The sequence below is a fragment of the Stomoxys calcitrans genome, chromosome 4 (assembly GCF_963082655.1).
Source record: "Stomoxys calcitrans chromosome 4, idStoCalc2.1, whole genome shotgun sequence".
NCBI lineage: Eukaryota > Metazoa > Arthropoda > Insecta > Diptera > Muscidae > Stomoxys > Stomoxys calcitrans.
This window is the reverse complement of record NC_081555.1, coordinates 137417114-137434777: the sequence shown is the minus strand read 5'-3', so window position 1 is coordinate 137434777 and position 17664 is coordinate 137417114. Positions and strand designations below refer to the sequence as shown.

At 40.3% G+C, this 17664-nt stretch overlaps 1 long non-coding RNA gene across 1 annotated transcript; it reads right to left on the bottom strand.

The window, feature by feature from the left end:
- Positions 1-12450: 12450 nt before the first annotated feature.
- LOC131996861 (uncharacterized) lies at positions 12451-17397 on the bottom strand. Its single transcript, XR_009398048.1, has 2 exons — positions 17011-17397; positions 12451-12735 (listed from the first exon to the last, which is right to left on the bottom strand). It is a non-coding gene; the product is annotated as an uncharacterized LOC131996861 (long non-coding RNA).
- Positions 17398-17664: the final 267 nt, after the last annotated feature.

Below are 17664 nucleotides of genomic sequence, written 5' to 3'. Positions count from 1 at the left end.
TTTCATATAGTCGGCGTTGACAAATTTTTTCACAGCTTGTGACTCTGTAATTGCATTCTTTCTTCTGTCAGTTATCAGCTGTTACTTTTAGCTTGCTTTAGAAAAAAAGTGTAAAAAAAGTATATTTGATTAAAGTTCATTCTAAGTTTTATTAAAAATGCATTTACTTTCTTTTAAAAAATCGGCAATTACTTTTTGGGCAACCCAATATATATACTCTTGATGGTCTCGAAATTCTGATTCGAACTAGCCATGTCCATCCGTCCGTCTGTCGAAATCGAACGAGGTCGAACAAGTGAAATTTTGCACAGATACTTTATATTGATGTCGTTGTGGATTTCAAGTGGGTCTTATCGGTTCAGATTTGGTTATAGCTCCCATATAAACCGATCTCCCTATTTGACTTCTTTAGCCCCTGGAAGGCTCAATATTCATCCGATTTGGCTGAAATTGTGCAAATAGTGTCCTGTTATGACTTTCAATTGTGGAGCCAAGTTCAGTCCAAATCGGTCAAAAACTTGGTATAGCTCCCATATAAACCGATCTCCTGATTTGACTTCTTGAGCCCCTGGAAGCCTCAATATGCACCCCATTTGGCTAAAATTGTGCACATAGTGTTCTGTCATGACTTCCAACAACTGTGCCAAGTACGGTACAAATCGGTCAAGAACCTGATATAGCTCCCATATAAATCGATCTCCCGATTTGACTTATTGAGCCCCTGGTTGCCTCAATGTTGATCCGATTTGGCTGAAATTTTGCACGTAGAGTTCTTTTACGACTTCGAACAATGGAGCCAAGTATAGTCCAAATCGGTAAAGAATCTGATATGGCTCCCATATAAACCGATCTCCTGATTTGACTTCCTGAGCAAAGGATCAGCTTTGATCCTTTTTGGCTGAAATTTTGCACATAGTATTCTGTTATGACTCCCAACAATGGAGCCAAGTACTATCCAAATCAGTCAATAACCTGATATAGCTCCCATATAAACTGATCTCCCTATTTGACTTCCTAAGCCTCTGGAAGCCGCAATTTTCATCCGATTTGGCTAAAATTGTGAATATAGTGTCCTGTTATGACTTCCAATAGTGGAGCTAAGTACGGTCCCAATCGGTCAAGAACCGGATATAGCTCCCATACAAACCGATCTCCCGATTTGAATTCCTGAGCCCCTGGAAGCCTCAATATTCATCCGATTTGGCTAAAATTGTGCACATAGTATTCTGTTATGACTTCCAACAATTGAACCAAATACGGTCCAAATCGATCAAGAACTTGATATAGCTCCCATGTAAACCGATCTCCCGATTTGACTTCCTGAGCCCCTGGAAGCCGCAATTTTTATCCGATTCCGCTGAAATTTTGTAAATGGTGTTCTATTATGACTCCCAATAACTGTGCCTAGTACGGTTCAAATCGATTAAGAACGTGATATAGCTCCCGTATAAACCGACCTCCCGATTTGACTTCTTGAGACCATACAAGCAGCGATTTTTATCCGATTTGGCTGAAATTTTGCTTATATGACTCAACAACTATGCCAAGTAAGGTCCAATTCGGTCTACAACAAGATATAGCTCCCATATTTTAGCAGAATCCATAGTGGCGGGTTCCCAAGATTCGGCCCGGCCGAACGTAGCACGCTTTTACCTGTTTTTTGTAAGACGATCTAGCCATGTCCGTCCGTCTGTCTGTTGAAATCATCTTTAAAAATAGAGATATATTCTTTTTTTTCGTCCATAAGCAGGTTAAGTTGGAAAATGGGTTATACCGGACTATATCTTGATATAGCCCTCATATTGACCGTTCCGCTGACTTAGGGTCTTAGGCACTTAAAAGCCACATTTATTAACCGATTTTGATGAAATTTGGGGCAATTGCTAAGGAACTGGGGCAAACTTCTCACATATCAATGAGTGCAGTCCGATTCAAGTTTAAACTCAATGAGAAGGGGCCCCCTTTTTATAGCCGAGTCCGAACGGCGTGCCGCAGTGCAACACCTCTTTGAAGAGAAGTTTTACATGGCATAATACCTCACAAATGTTGCAAGCATTAGGAGGGGAAAACCGCCGCTGAATTCGTCAGGATTCGAACGTAGGGGTTCAGAGTTATATGCGGACATGCTAACCTCTGCGCTACGGTGGCCTGCGGGACAGTGAGTTGTATGAGGCCACTCGACATCCTTCTTCAATTTGGCCCAGATGGGTCCAGATTTAGACCGATCCCTCGATTTAAGGTTTTGGGCCCATAAAGGCTCATTTAATGTCCGATGTCTCCGAAATTTGGGACAGTGAGTTGTGCTAGGGCCTAGGGCATCATTATTCAATTTGGCTCCGATCGGTCCAGATTTGGATACAGCTGCCGTGTAGACCAATCTCTCAATATAAGTTCTTGGACCCATAAATGGGACAATTGTTGTCCGATGTCGTCGAAATTTGGGGCAGTGTGTTGTTTTAGGGCCTACCATATCCGTTTTCAATTTGGTCCAGATCGGTCCAGATTTGGATATAGCTTCCATTAGACCGATCTCTCGATTTAAGGTCTTGGGCCCATAAAAGGCGCGTTTATTATCCGATTTTGCTGGAATTTGGAACAGTGAGTTGTGTTAGTGCCTACTTTATCCGTTTTCAATTTGGTCCAGATCGGTCCAGATTTGGATATAGGTCTTGGGCCCATAAAATGCGCATTAATTGTCCGATGTCGCCGAAATTTAGGACAGTGAGTTAAGTTAGGCCCCTCAGCATATTTCTGCAATATGGCCCAAATTGGTCCAGGTTTGGATATAGCTGTCATATAGACCGATTTCTCGATTTAAGGTCTTGGTCCCATAAATGGCGCATTTATTGCCCGATTTCGCCGAAATTTGGGACAATGTTTTGTGTTAGGCCCTTCGACATTCCTCCGATCGGTTCAGATTTGGATATAGCTGCCATATAGGCCGATCTCTCAATTTAAAGTTTTGGCCTCATAAAAAGCGCATTTATAATCCGATTTCGCTGAAATTTGGCACATTGACTTATGTTAGGCTTTTCGACATCAGTGTCGTATATGGTTCAGAGCGGTTTAATTTGGATATGGCTACAAAAAGACCAATATTTTGTTCTACAAAATTGAACAATTGCATGTACTTATTAGACCACTCAATGTCAGTGCTGAATTTGATCCAAATCGGTCTATATTTCGATATATTGGGTTGCCCAAAAAGTAATTGCGGATTTTTTAAAAGAAAGTACAATAAATGCATTTTTAATAAAACTTAGAATGAACTTTAATCAAATATACTTTTTTTACACTTTTTTCTAAAGCAAGCTAAAAGTAACAGCTGATAACTGACAGAAGAAAGAATGCAATTACAGAGTCACAAGCTGTGAAAAAATTTCCGACTATATGAAAAATCCGCAATTACTTTTTGGGCAACCCAATAGCTATTATGGAGACATAAATTATGCTTCTTCACCGGACTATGACGAAACGCGGTGTACACATATACCCGAGGTGGTGGGTATCCAAAGATCAGCCCGACCGAGCTTAACGCCTTTTGACTTGTTCTTTTTTTCATTTTTTTTATGTAAAGAAAAACTTAAACCGAAGAAATTTCCATTTTATTTTTTTATGATTATTTTTTAACAAACTTCCCCCCCTTAATTGAAAAACATTTCCATAACCATTAAAACTAACTGCTCGAACATAAAGTCATGGTGCCAATAACATAAATCTAAACAAAATTTACTACCTATGAATATTGAGGGGTGTAATAAGCAAGTGGCCAGAGCCTCATTGGGATTCTAAAATGGTATTTGTGGCTCAGTCTACATAATTATTTCCTTAAATATATGATACGGCCCTTTTTTTGAATTTCAGATATGCCATGAATTCAAAACTTAAGCCACAAAAGACCTATGATAAAATAATCTCAATGAGCTGATAACATTGTGCTTACGTGCGAAATAGAAGTCGCTTTAGCAACAACAAATGTTTAGGAAATTCTTGTTGGATAAATCCATACGCATGCGCTGGTTCCTCAAATACACGTATCGCGTTGCTTAGATTGACTTCCTGACTGACGTCATTTTAATTGTCTTTAATTGGTTGACAACCATTAAGACGTTCAACAATAATCGTGATTTTGATTTTAATAAAAAGATTTCGAAATTTTATAGTTGAAGAGAAGGAGGAACTTTTTGAAGGGAGAAATTTGGGTAGAAACAGATGTTCAAAGTTTCAGGAAAAATGTTGCCAAAATGTTATTTTTATAGCGACATGCAGATGGCATACGACGGGGCTAGACGTAGGGTCTCAATGTCAACCCTAACAACAACGAAATCTACCTGTTCACAAGGAAGACGAAGGTGGGCCTATTTAAAACACCTCGTTTCATCATAGAATGATTTCGATATCTGACAAGATCAAATACTTAGAGGCGAACTTGGAAAGGAAACTGAATTGGAAGTGTCACATCCAGGAGCGTACCGAGAAGGCTCATAGATATTGGCCACTATGTAAACGGGTCGTAGGCTAGAAATGGGGCCTGAATCCGAGGATAATGCACTGGCATTACAGGAGCGTGATTAGACCAATACTAACTTACGCCTCTGTAGTCTGGTCGACTGCGATGGAGAAAATCTGCATCAAAAGGATAATAAAACAGGTTCAAAGAACATGTTGTCTTGGCATAAGCGGAGCGTTGAGGATCTCGCCCACTTGAGCACTGGAGACTATTCTAGACATCCGACCCATAGACATACAGATTAAGTTTGAGGCAGCCACTGCGGCTATGAGACTAAAGGCGATAAGAGAATGGATTGAGGATGGGACTAGCTCATACCATCGCGGTATAATCAAGACGACGATAGGAATCCTGGAAGTAGGGGAAGAGGTTTCCGATCGGATACCTGAAACGACACTTGAGGTCAAGTACGAGACATTGCTGCCAGCGGCACAGTCTTGGATTGATGGAACCCTAGTATTGCCATCTGGAAGATCATGTAACACGGATGGATCAAAGCTAGAGAGCAGAGTGGGCCTGAGGGTCTACATTGAGAACCCAGGGACTGAGATATGTTTCAGACTGCCAAACCATAATACGGTCTTGCAGGAACAGATCCGTGCGATCACGGAATCCTTAAGGTAGTGTGGTGTTCACGCCAGGACGTCGAGTGTGAACATTTTTGAGGACAGTAAACTGGCCATAAGTGCAATAACAACCAAGACGGTAAGGTCACGAACAGTTTTGGAGTATAAAAAGAAGATTAACGCCTTCTCTGAGGATGGCACGATCCGCATCGTGTGGTCGCCGGGCCATAGCGAAGTAAGGGGAATGAAAAAGCAGACAAATTTGCAGTGAAGGCCAGAGGACTGCTGTCAATAAACTTGGTTCACGCCAAGCCTTTAGGGTCAAGCCGAGCCTTTCGGGTCCACGCTACCGGTTTTAAGGGCTTGCTAGACGAAAGCGCACTGTGAAACAGCGATTGGCCGATAATTCGCAGGGCTGTTTGTATCACTCTCCTTGGGTATTGGCTGAACGTTCGCAACCTTCCAACGCGCCGGGAAGACTTCCGCACGGTAGGCAAGGTACAGTAATGGGTGAGCAAGCGTCGAAGAACACCTGCGCAAGACAAGTGTTGATATGCCATCCGGGCCCGGGGATTTATTTACGTCCAGATTCTCGAGGAACCCTTTTAACTCCACAAATTCGAAAAAATATCTGGGGTATGACGCCAGATACATTTTCGATTTGCCCTTTCCCTCCAACACCCCAAACCCGTACATATCTGCCGAGTGCGAAAATATGAAAAGGCCACCGTAGCACAGAGGTTAGCATGTCCACCTTTGACGCTGAACGCCTACGTTCGAATCCTGGCGGGAACATCAGAACATTTTTTTCAGCGGTGGTTATCGCCTCCTAATGCTGGCAACATTTGTGAGGTACTTTGCCATGTGAAAACTTTTCCTCAAAAGCGGTGTCGCTCTGAGGCACGCCGTTCAGATTCGACTTTAAAAAAAGGCCCCTTATCATTGAGCTTAAACTTGAATTGGACAGCGCCCATTGATATGTGAGAAGTTTACGCCTGTTCCTTAATGGAATGTTCCTGTGCAGAATTGGCATTTTTTGATTGTAACAGAATATTGTGACCCATTGAATGAAGGGGGATTGAGGCAGGCCCTTTTTCTCACAAAAGAAGGGGCCACGTGTTGGTGTGGACTTCTTGACGGCCATATAAGGTAACCTAAGGTTAAAAATTTAAAATTCAAAATTACATGGGGGTAGGGTGGCACCGTAGCGCAGAGGTTAGCATGTCCGCCTATGAAGCTGAACGCCCGGATTCGAATCCTGGCGAGACCATCCGAAAAAATTTTTCGATGGTGGTTTTCCCCTCCTAACGCTGGAAACATTTGTGAGGTACTATGCCATGTAAAACTTCTCTTCAAAGAGGTGTAGCACGGCGGCACGCCGTTCGGACTGGGCTATAAAAAGGAAACCCCTTCTCATTGAGCTTAAACTTGAATCGGACTGCACCCATTGATATGTGAGAAGTTTGCCCCTGTTCCTTAGTGGAATGTTCATGGGCAAAATTTGCAATTTGCATTTGCAGGGTGGCCCTATAGGCACTTTATCCCGAATATTGATATCAGGTTTGTGCTCTACTCCCAAATACCTTTTATTTGAGCCCGCCCGATTTAGATGTGTTTTGGGGGGTAGGGTGGTCCCCCAAGCACTTGGTCTCATAAATGGATATCACATATGTTTGCTACTCTTAAATAACTTCATTAGAATCGCATATTGTTGTTATTGGTCTATCTAAAGGGTGATTTTTTAAGAGTTATAGGAAAGTTTTACAAAAAAAAAAAAAAAAACAACAAATTCCGAAAAATGCATGAAATCTTTATTTGAATCGATGGTAGGGTACATTCAATTTAATGTTGGAATATTATTTCATGCTAATGTTGACCGTGACTGCGCCTCAAATGGTCCATCCGGTTAGTCCAATTTTGGCATAATCCTTCCAACGTCTCGGCCGGTATCTCACGAATTGAATGAGAAGCGGGCTTGTCTGTATAGATATGAACATTAACATAGCCCGACAAAAAATAGTCTGAAGGCGTTAAATCGCACGAACTAAGCGGCCATTTAAACGGTCCCGAACGTATAATAAAATGTTGACCGAACTCGCCTCTCAATAAGTCCATTGGTACGCGTGCTGTGTGGCATGGGACACCGCCTTGTTGTCAAACCACATGTCATGCAAGCCAAGCTCTTGCATTTTGGTCATCTCACGGTTGCGCTCACCATTCACAGTTACGTTACGATTCGCATCATCTTTGAAGAAGTACGGCCCAATGATGCCACCAGCCCATAAACCGCACCAAACTGTGACGTTATCTAGATGCATTGGTAGCTCTTGCAAGGCTTCTGACTGTTCTTCACTCCAAAATCGATAATTTTGCTTATTTATGCACCCATTGGATTAAAAATGAGCTTCGTCGCTCAATGGAAGAAGCGCGCGATGAACTTTCTTAACAGAGCACTCATTTTGATAATAAAGTTCAATAATTTGCAAACGTTTTTCGTTTGTAAGACGATTGATGGTTAAATTATAGACCAAACTGAAGACCAAACTTATAGACCAAAATAGGAAAAGAACGTGAGCTGTTTAGAACAGTGTTGCTAAAAAGATAATAGCTAAAAAATCACCCTTTATATTCCTGACCATCATAAAAATCTAAGACGATTTAGCCATATCCGTCCGTCTGTCTTTTGAAATCACGCTAGAGTCTTTAAAAATAGGTATATTGAACTAAAACTTTGCATAGATTCTTATTTTGTGCATATGCAGGTTAAGTTCGAAGGTGGGCTATATCGGACTATATCTTGATATAGACCCCATATATATGACAATCTGCCGATTTAAGGTCATAGGCCCATTAAAGCTACATTTATTATCCGATTTGGCTGAAATTTAGGACAGTAAGCTGTGGAAGGCTTATCGACATTTTTGTTCTATACGGCCCAGATTTGGATAGAGCTGCCATATGGACCCATCCCAATCTAAGGTCTTGGGCCCCTAAAAGGCTCAAATGGTTTTAACATAAATTTTTAAAAAATCCTTGGTACACAATTCAACCCAACATCCATAACCGAAAAATGGCATCATTCTCATGTTGGTTATGCCACATTCCCATGTCATGTTGGAAAAATTGTTTGGCCCAACCACAGAAACGCCAAAGAATTCAAACACCAAATGTCCACCCTATAAAAGGCGTTTAACGACAAATCATAGACCTCAATTTGAATTGTACATCTAGAAATTGTTCATGCAAGCTGTTCTATTGTGGTAGCCAGACCAATTCGTCAGCTCCAATTGCTTTGGACTTGTCTCATAGAGTAACACTTGCGGTGGTCAATCGCCAACTACTATTTTCGGCTAATTTACATTGTTTGTCAAATTAAATTTGGCCATAAGAAACTAAACAACAAACCAGCAAAAAAAAACCAATTCAGCCAATAGGTGGTAAATTTTTGTGGTCGATTGTTTGTCGATATATTTTGGCATGCGAAAAAGGCGGTTTTTTCCATTGCACATTTGGGCAGGAATGAGCGCTTATTGTGTCTGTAAATGCGGTTAGTGGAGTTTGGACACAAGTCAAGAATCAAAACTATTTTTGGACATATGTATTTCCAATTTGGTCCATACAGAATGGGAAATGAAAAAATGTAACTCCAAAATAACAGTCAAAACATGTTTTGATTTATTTACATTACTTGGGGAACCTTTAGGCAAAACAATGAAATATTTTAGAGAAATACGAGGTTGGAATGATAATGGAGGGAAAAGCAAAATTTTCTATAGATATACAAAATTTGAAAATTTGTTCTATGCATACAAATAAATGACATAAGTAAAAGGGCATTGAGTTGGGCCGGACCGATAGCCACCTCGGCTATATATGATAAGAACTTTTCGTCATATATTCAAATATGGTCCGATTGGGACCAAATTGGACATGGACATTGAGTGGTCTGATAAATTCACTCTCACTATTCAATTTTGGTTGAAAAAGTGAAAATAAAAATTTCAGCCAAAATCGGACAAAAATTACGGCTGGTAAGGGCTCAAGAAGCCAAATCGGGAGATCGGTTTATATGGGAGCTATATGAGGTTATAGACCGACTTTCACCTTAATAGGCACAGTTTTTGGAAGTCATAACAGAACACTACATGCAAAATTTCAGCTCAATCGGACAAAAATTACGGCTTGTAAGGGCTCAAGAAGTCAAATCGGGAGATGGGTTTATATGGGAGCTATATCAGGTTAAAGACCGATTCGGACCATACTTAGCACAATTGTTGAAAGTCACAACAAAACACTTTATGCAAAATTTCAGCTAAATCGCATGAAAATTGCGGCTTTCAGGGGCTCAAGAAGTCAATTCGGAAGATCGGTTCATATGGGAGCTATATCAGGTTATAGATAAATTTGGACAGTACTAAACACTGTTGTTATAAATCATAACAGAACACTATATGCAAAATTTCAGCCAAATCGGACAAAAAATACGGCTTGTAAGGGCTCCAGAAGTCAAATCGGGAGATCGGTTTATATGGGAGCTATATCAGGTTATAGACCCAATCGTACCGTACTTAACACAGCTCTTGAAAGTTGAAACAGAACACTATATGCAAAATTTCAGCTAAATCGCATGAAAATTGCGGCTTCCAGGGGCTCAAGAAGTCAATTCGGAAGATCGGTTCATAATGGAGCTATATCAGGTTATAGATAAATTTGGACCGTACTAAACACTGTTGTTGTAAGTCATAACATAACACTGTATGCAAAATTTCAGCCAAATCGGACAAAAATTACGGCTTGTAAGGGCTCAAGAAATCAAATCGGGAAATCGGTTTATATGGGAGCTATATCAGGTTAAAGACCGATTCGGACCGTACTTAGCACACTTGTTTAAAGTCACAACAAAACACCATATGCGAAATTTCAGCCACATCGGTTGAAAATTGCAGCTTATAAGGGCACAAGAAGTTAAATCGGGAGATCGGTTTATATGGGAGCTATATCAGGTTATAGACCGAATCGAACCGTACTTGACACAGTTGTTGAAAGTCACAACAGAACACCATATGCAAAATTTCAGCGAAATCGAATGAAAATTACGGCTTCCAGGGGCTCAAGAAGTCAAATCGGAGGATCGATTTATATGGGAGATATAGCCAAATCTGAACCGATTCGGCCCATTTCCAATCCCCAACGACCGTATCTTTGCAAAATTTGAAGCGTCTAGCTTATCGCGTTCGTCCGCTATAGTGATTTCGACAGACGGACGGACATGGCTAGATCGAATCAGATTGTCGAGACGATCCAGAATATATATACTTTATGGGGTCGCAGATCAATATTTCGAGGTGTTTCAAACGGAATGACTAGATTAGTATACCCCCATTCTATGGTGGTGGGTATAAAAAGTGGTCGAAGGACCTAGCACAACTCACTGACCCAAATTTCGGCGAAATCGGACAATAAATGCGCATTTTTTGGGCCCAAGACCTTAAATCGAGAGATCGGTATATATGATAGCTATATCCAAAGATCCCAGATCGGTTTGAATGGCAGCTATATCAGGTTATTGATTGATTTGAACCATACGTAGCACAGCTTTTGGAAGTGATACCAAAACATCACGTGCAAACTTTCAGCCAAATGGGATGAGAATTGCGCCCTCTAGAGGCTCAAGAAGTCAAGACCCAAGATCGATTTATGCCAGCTATATCAGATTAAGAACCGATTTGAACCATGCTTAGCACCGTTGTTGGAAATGATACCAAAACATCACGTGGAATATTTCAGTCAAATCGGACGAGAATTGCGCCCTCTAGAGGCTCAAGAAGTCAAGACCCAAGATAGGTTTACATGGCAGCTATATCAAGTTATGAAGCGATTTAAACCATACTTTGCACAGTTGTTGGAAGTGATACCAAAAGATCACGTGCAAAATATCACTCAAATCGGAGGAGAATTGCGCCCTCTAGCGGCTCAAGAAGTCAAGACCCAAGATCGGTTTATGACAGCTATATCATGTTATGAACCGATTTTTACCATACTTCGCACAGTTGTTGGAAATGATACCAAAACGTCACGAGAATTGCGCCCTCTAGCGGCTCAAGAAGTCAAGATCCTAGATCGGTTTATATGGCAGCCATATCAAAACATGGACCGATTTGGCCCATTTACATACCCAACCGATCTACACTAATAAAAAGTATTTGTGCAAAATTTCAAGTGCCTAGCTTTACTCCTTCGAAAGTTAGTGTGCTTTCCACAGACAGGACGGACGGACGGACATACTTTATAGGGTCTTATATGCATATTTCGAGATGTTACAAACATAATGACGAAATTAGTATACCCCCATCCTATGATGGAGGGTATAAAAATATATATGTATAGATAAAAAAATATCTCCAAAAATGAGATTTTACAAAAAATATTGAGTTGCCCAAAAAGTAATTGCGGATTTTTCATTTAGTCGGCGTTGACAAATTTTTTCACAGCTTGTGACTCTGTAATTGCATTCTTTCTTCTGTCAGTTATCAGCTGTTACTTTTAGGTTGCTTTAGAAAAAATGTGTAAAAAAAGTATATTTGATTAAAGTTCATTCTAAGTTATTTATTTGTACTTTCTTTTAAAAATCTGCAATTACTTTTTGGGTAACCCAATGCAACCTAATTTCTATACTTCCCCTCTTATATTACCTCTTCAATTTTTTGTATTTTTTCCTTATAATTTTTTATTTTTTATTTTTTAATGCCCCACAAGTGTTTGTTGCAAATGCAGCTATGCATTTGTTATAGAGTCGCCCCTAGAGTGTGACTTTAAAAAAATATTTTCAATTTGTACATAATGAATAATCAATTGCTTGGCATTTCTTGGGGGATTTGTTTTTGTTCTGAACGCTAAAGATCCGTTATTTTGCAGTTTAAACTGAGGTGCTGTTGCGTTTTATTGCAGTTATTTGTTTTTTTTTTGCACCGAAAATTGCAGTTCACATTCCTATCAGGGTAGTGGGTTGTCTAGAGCATGCCATGTGGCATAAGTTGGCAGTTCAAATTTTTTTTACTCGCCCACTGTCATTAAATTTTATTGACTATAGTTTTTATAAATGTTCATGCAAATGGAAATTATGCTTTTGTTTTGCCTCAAGAATATTCATAGCGTGATTTTAAGAAATGTTGACTATTTTTTATTGAATTAGTTTGATTTTTTATGACATACCACATGTTAAGTTAGGTCTATGTCGGTGTATGCTGCTTGTAAATAAAACTTTCGAAGGAGTAAAGCTAGCCGCTTGAAATTTTGCACAAATACTTTTTATTAGTGTAGGGCAGTTGGGATTGTAAAGGGGCCAAATCGGTCCATGTTTTGATATAGCTGCCATATAAACCGATCTTGGGTCTTGACTTCTTTAGCCTCTAGAGGGCGCAATTTTTGGATTTGGCTTTAATTTTTCACTTGATGTTTGGGTATCACTTTCAACAACTGCTGTCCATAACCTGATATAGCTGCCATAGTAACCGATCTGGAATCTTGACTTCTTGAGCCTCTAGAGGGCGCAATTCCTATCCGATTTAGCTGACATTTTGCATGAGGGTTTTGTTATGACTTCCAACAACTGCGCTAAGAATGGTTGAAATCAGTCCATAACCTGATATATTGGGTTGCCTAAAAAGTAATTGCGGATTTTTTAAAAGAAAGTAAATGCATTTTTAATAAAACTTAGAACCAACTTTAATTAAATATATAATTGCCATTTTGTTCGATAACCTTTTGCCATCTTTTTGGCAAATTTAGTATTCCAAGCTCATAGAACTTCTGACCTTTATCTGCAAAAAAATGAACCAAGTGCGATTTTATAGCCTCATCATTGCCGAAAGTTTTACCATTTAAGGAGTTCTGCAAAGATCGAAATAAATGGTAGTCTGATGGTGCAAGGTCAGGGCTATATGGTGGATGCATCAAAAGTTCCCAGCCAAGCTCACTCAGTTTTTGGCGAGTGACCAAAGATGTGTGCGGTCTAGCGTTGTCCTGGTGGAATATGACACCTTTACGATTGGCCAATTCTGGTCGCTTCTCCTTGATGGCTGTATTCAATTTTTCCAATTGTTGTTAGTAAACATCCGAATAAATCGTTTGGTTCCTTGGAAGCAGCTCAAAATATACCACACCCTTCCAATCACACCAAACAGACAGCATAACCTTCTTTTGGTGGATATCAGCCTTTGAAGTGGTTTGAGCTGGTTCACCATGCTTGGACCATGATCGTTTTCGACTAACGTTGTTGTAAACAATCCATTTTTCATCTCCAGTTATGATTCGTTTTAAAAACGGATCGAATTCATTGCGTCAAAGGTGCATATCACAAGCGTTGATTCGGTTTGTTAAATGAATTTCTTTCAATACATGTGGTACCCATATTAAAATTGACGCCAAACAAACAAATGTAAACAAAATTTCGCGCACTTTTTTTCTAAAGCAAGCTAAAAGTAACAGCTGATAACTGACAGAAGAAAGAATGCAATTACAGAGTCACAAGCCGTTGAAAAAATTTGTCAACGCCGACTATATTACTACTATATTACCGACAATTACATTTTGGGCAATCCAATAGCTGTCATATGAATCGATCTGGGATCTTGATTTCTTGAGCCTCTAGAGGGCGCAGTTCCTTTCCGATTTGGCTGAAATTTTGCAAGAAATTTTTTGTTATGACTTCCAACAACTGTGCCAAATATGGTTTTAATTGGTTCATAATCTGATATAACTGTCATATAATCCGATCTGGCATCTTGACTTAATGAGCCTCTAGAGGTCGCAATTATTATCCGATTTGGCTGAAATTTTGTACAACGGCTTCCCCCATGACCTTCAACATACGCGCCAATTATTTATAGCCTCATACAGCTCCCCTATAAATCGATCTCTCTATTTTACTTCTTGAGCCCAAAAAGGCGCAATTCTTACTCGAATTGGCTGAAATTTTCCACAATGACTTTTGCTATGGTCTCCAACATTCAATTCAATTATGGTCCGAATCAGACAAAAACTCTATAGAGCTCCAATAGCATAGCAATTCTTTTCTCTTATCCTTTGTTTGCCTAAAAAGAGATATCGGAAAAAGAACTCGACATATGCGATCTATGGTGGATGGTATAAAAGATTCGGCCCGACCGAACTTAGCACGATTTTACTTGTTATATAAAGGGTGATTTTTTTGAGGTTAGGATTTTCATGCATTAGTATTTGACAGATCACGTGGGATTTCAGACATGGTGTCAAAGAGAAAGATGCTCAGTATGCTTTGACATTTCATCATGAATAGACTTACTAACGAGCAACGCTTGCAAATCATTGAATTTTATTACCAAAATCAGTGTTCGGTTCGAAATGTGTTCAAATTTTGACAAATTTTGTTCAGCGATGAGGCTCATTTCTGGTTGAATGGCTACGTAAATAAGCAAAATTGCCGCATTTGGAGTGAAGAGCAACCAGAAGCCGTTCAAGAACTGCCCATGCATCCCGAAAAATGCACAGTTTGGTGTGGTTTGTACGCTGGTGGAATCATTGGACCGTATTTTTTCAAAGATGCTGTTGGACGCAACGTTACGTTGAATGAACACATTTCGAACCGAACACTGATTTTGGTAATAAAATTCAATGATTTGCAAGCGTTGCTCGTTAGTAAGTCTATTCATGATGAAATGTCAAAGCATACTGAGCATCTTTCTCTTTGACACCATGTCTGAAATCCCACGTGATCTGTCAAATACTAATGCATGAAAATCCTAACCTCAAAAAAATCACCCTTTATAAGATTGGTGATCTACAACTCAATACCTTTCATTTGAGCCCCATATTGTCATGAACTTAAATATGTCAGTTTAAAGAAGTTTTGGGGTTGGAGCGTCCCCTGGGTACTTAACCCAGGGGACGCTCTAACCCCCTAATAACAATAACAATTTCGTAAATTTTCCAAATAGGGTTCAAAATTCTCAAGACCCCGTAGGTCCCTCCCGGGTCAAAGTTTTGGACCTTTGTTTCCATATTCGTAATCTACTAATCAATACCTTTCATTTGATACCCATATTGCCTAGGTTGGACTACTAAGAGGGGGGAGAGGTTTTGGCCCCTAGGGGGGTGCACGGGCCCGAGCCACAAAAACGGACTTCATATTCGGATTCCTTGGGTCAAAATTAGGGGGTATGCAAAAAATTAGATTTTTTTTGCGAACTACCCCGTAAAATACAGTTCAGCCGGGCCAAAAAAGGTTGTCTATAACAACTTACGGATATCTCTCTTTAGCGTACTTCTGCAAATTAGAGTTTCTAGGAGCTCCAAAAGTTAAAAAAATTGTTTCTTTTGTGCCGGAAGGTTGTTGTTGTAGCCAAATGTCTGTATGTAGAGGTGGTCATCTTCGTCAAGATCCATAGATAAGCCAGCTCGTTCAGGGATCGCCGCAGCGCCAAAAACTCGTCTTGCCATATCGAGTATCATTGGCACGCAGTATTTATGCAAGAGCCGGAGCCGTCCGGCTTCTCAAGGAGACTCTACCCTCGATACCGCTGATAGCCCGCGACTGTAATTGCAGCTACTCCGTAGCACTCCACTATCCGCTACCTGTGGACGCACCCGGTAGCTCACACTACACAGTTTGGGGCTCAAAGTTCCAGCCTGTTGGCCTCGAAGATTGTTGGGCTCCTCCTCACCCGCCATAAAATTAAATCCCAATGGATGATTTCTTTTGTTTTTAATAAATATATCGCAATATTTTGCGATATAAAGAAGATCACAACATAGTTGCACTATGGACGTTATCTCGTAGAGGCTGAACTTTCCGACTGTTGGAACAAAAATGTCTTCCTTCCCTATCTTCGCATTAAAATCTCCCAGAACGATTTTAATATCATGGGCGGGGCAGCGGTCATATTCCCTCTCTCTCAAGGCGCTAGTAGAAAATATCCTTGGTCTGCTCGTCTTTGTCTTCCGTCGGGGCATGGGCACAAATAAGGCTGGTGTTGAAAAATTTGGCTTTTATGTGGATTGTGGCTAGCCTCTCATCCACCGGAGTAAAGCTGGAGACAAGGTGTTTCCGTCCCAGACTAACCACAAATCCACTGCCAAATTCATGCCTCGCGTTATGGCAGCTATAGTATAGTTCGTCACCGTTTGGTGTTGTAGTGACGCCATTCCCAGTCCATTGCACTTCCTGTAAGACGGTAATATCTGCCTTGTACTTCTCTAATACATCCGCCAGGGCGTATAGTGCACCTTTTCTATAAAGACTGCGGACATTTCATTTGCAGATCCGCAAATCATGGTTGCTTTTTTCGTTTGCGTGGGTCATCAACGTTTGAGGGGTGCGTTTTTACTATTCCTTTGTTTCCCATAGTAGTTCTCATAGTTTTCGGGGGCCGGTTACAGGCCCAGCGCCCCAACCGCATGGGTTTTGTGGGATTGCACATGTATCCCTCGTTGTGGCGAGCCGCTTGCTCCAAGATCCGATGCTCGCCTCCAGCCGCACCTAACCTGGGAACAGACGCTGATGTTGGCCATTGGCTATTTGAAGGCGCCAATAACTCGTCTTGTCATCTCGATAATCATTGGCACTCGGTATTTAATTAAGAGCCAGTGTCTGACTCCTCACTGAGACTCTCCTCTCGAAAATCGCTGACTGCCCGCGGCCGCATTTGCAGCTACTCCGCGTAAAAATAGAGCTTTCCACCATCCGCAACCTGTGGACGCGTCCCGGTAGCTTTCAGCTAAGCTTCCCGTGATAACGATGGACACCACACAAGTCGGAACTCAAAGTTTAAGCCTGTGTGGTGCTCCTAGGTATCCCGTATCGTCTGGGCAGTAGGAGTAGATTAGGAGATATCGAAAAAAAAACCCCTGTGATAATCCCAACTTGGTAAGGATGTAAAAATGAAAACATTGACTTACGCATGTGCAGGCGAAAAATTGAACTCGATTTACACCACCCGAAAAAAGAGTAGATTTCTAGCGTTTGTTCGTCTGGATTCATCCAAGGCAGATTTAACAGCCGGTCGGGTTTGACGGTATTAAGATGTTAGATTTTGCATTCGCTTTGCTGTTATCTTCTTTCTCGCATATTCTCTGCTCATGTACGCACACAAATTTCTTTGTGTGTGTTGGCAAAACACCGATCACTTTGGTGGCAAGATGGCGGATTGCACCATATGATATGGTTGTTGTACAACAGAGACCACCTTTAATTGTTTCCCCATGTTCGACATCCAAAAACAGGCTATAAATTTGTTAATTTTGCTTTTAAATTGCTACTTCCGTTTTTTCCTATTTTATACAGGGTTGTTTTTCTTTTTTTGACTGACATTTGAATACAGCCCTGTACTAGTCGATGTTACATAGAGTGGAACTATAGAGTTACCCTATTTTCTTAGATATTGCCGAGAAAATATTTTACCAATTTTTTTATAATATAATAGTAATAGTTTAATTGATAAACTATAACTTTTTTGTGATTTGTAAGTTTTATAAGATTTTTTTTTATTCCTATAGCTTAATTCAAATTACTTAACATAACTAAAAATGGCAAATTTATTTTTCTATTTATTT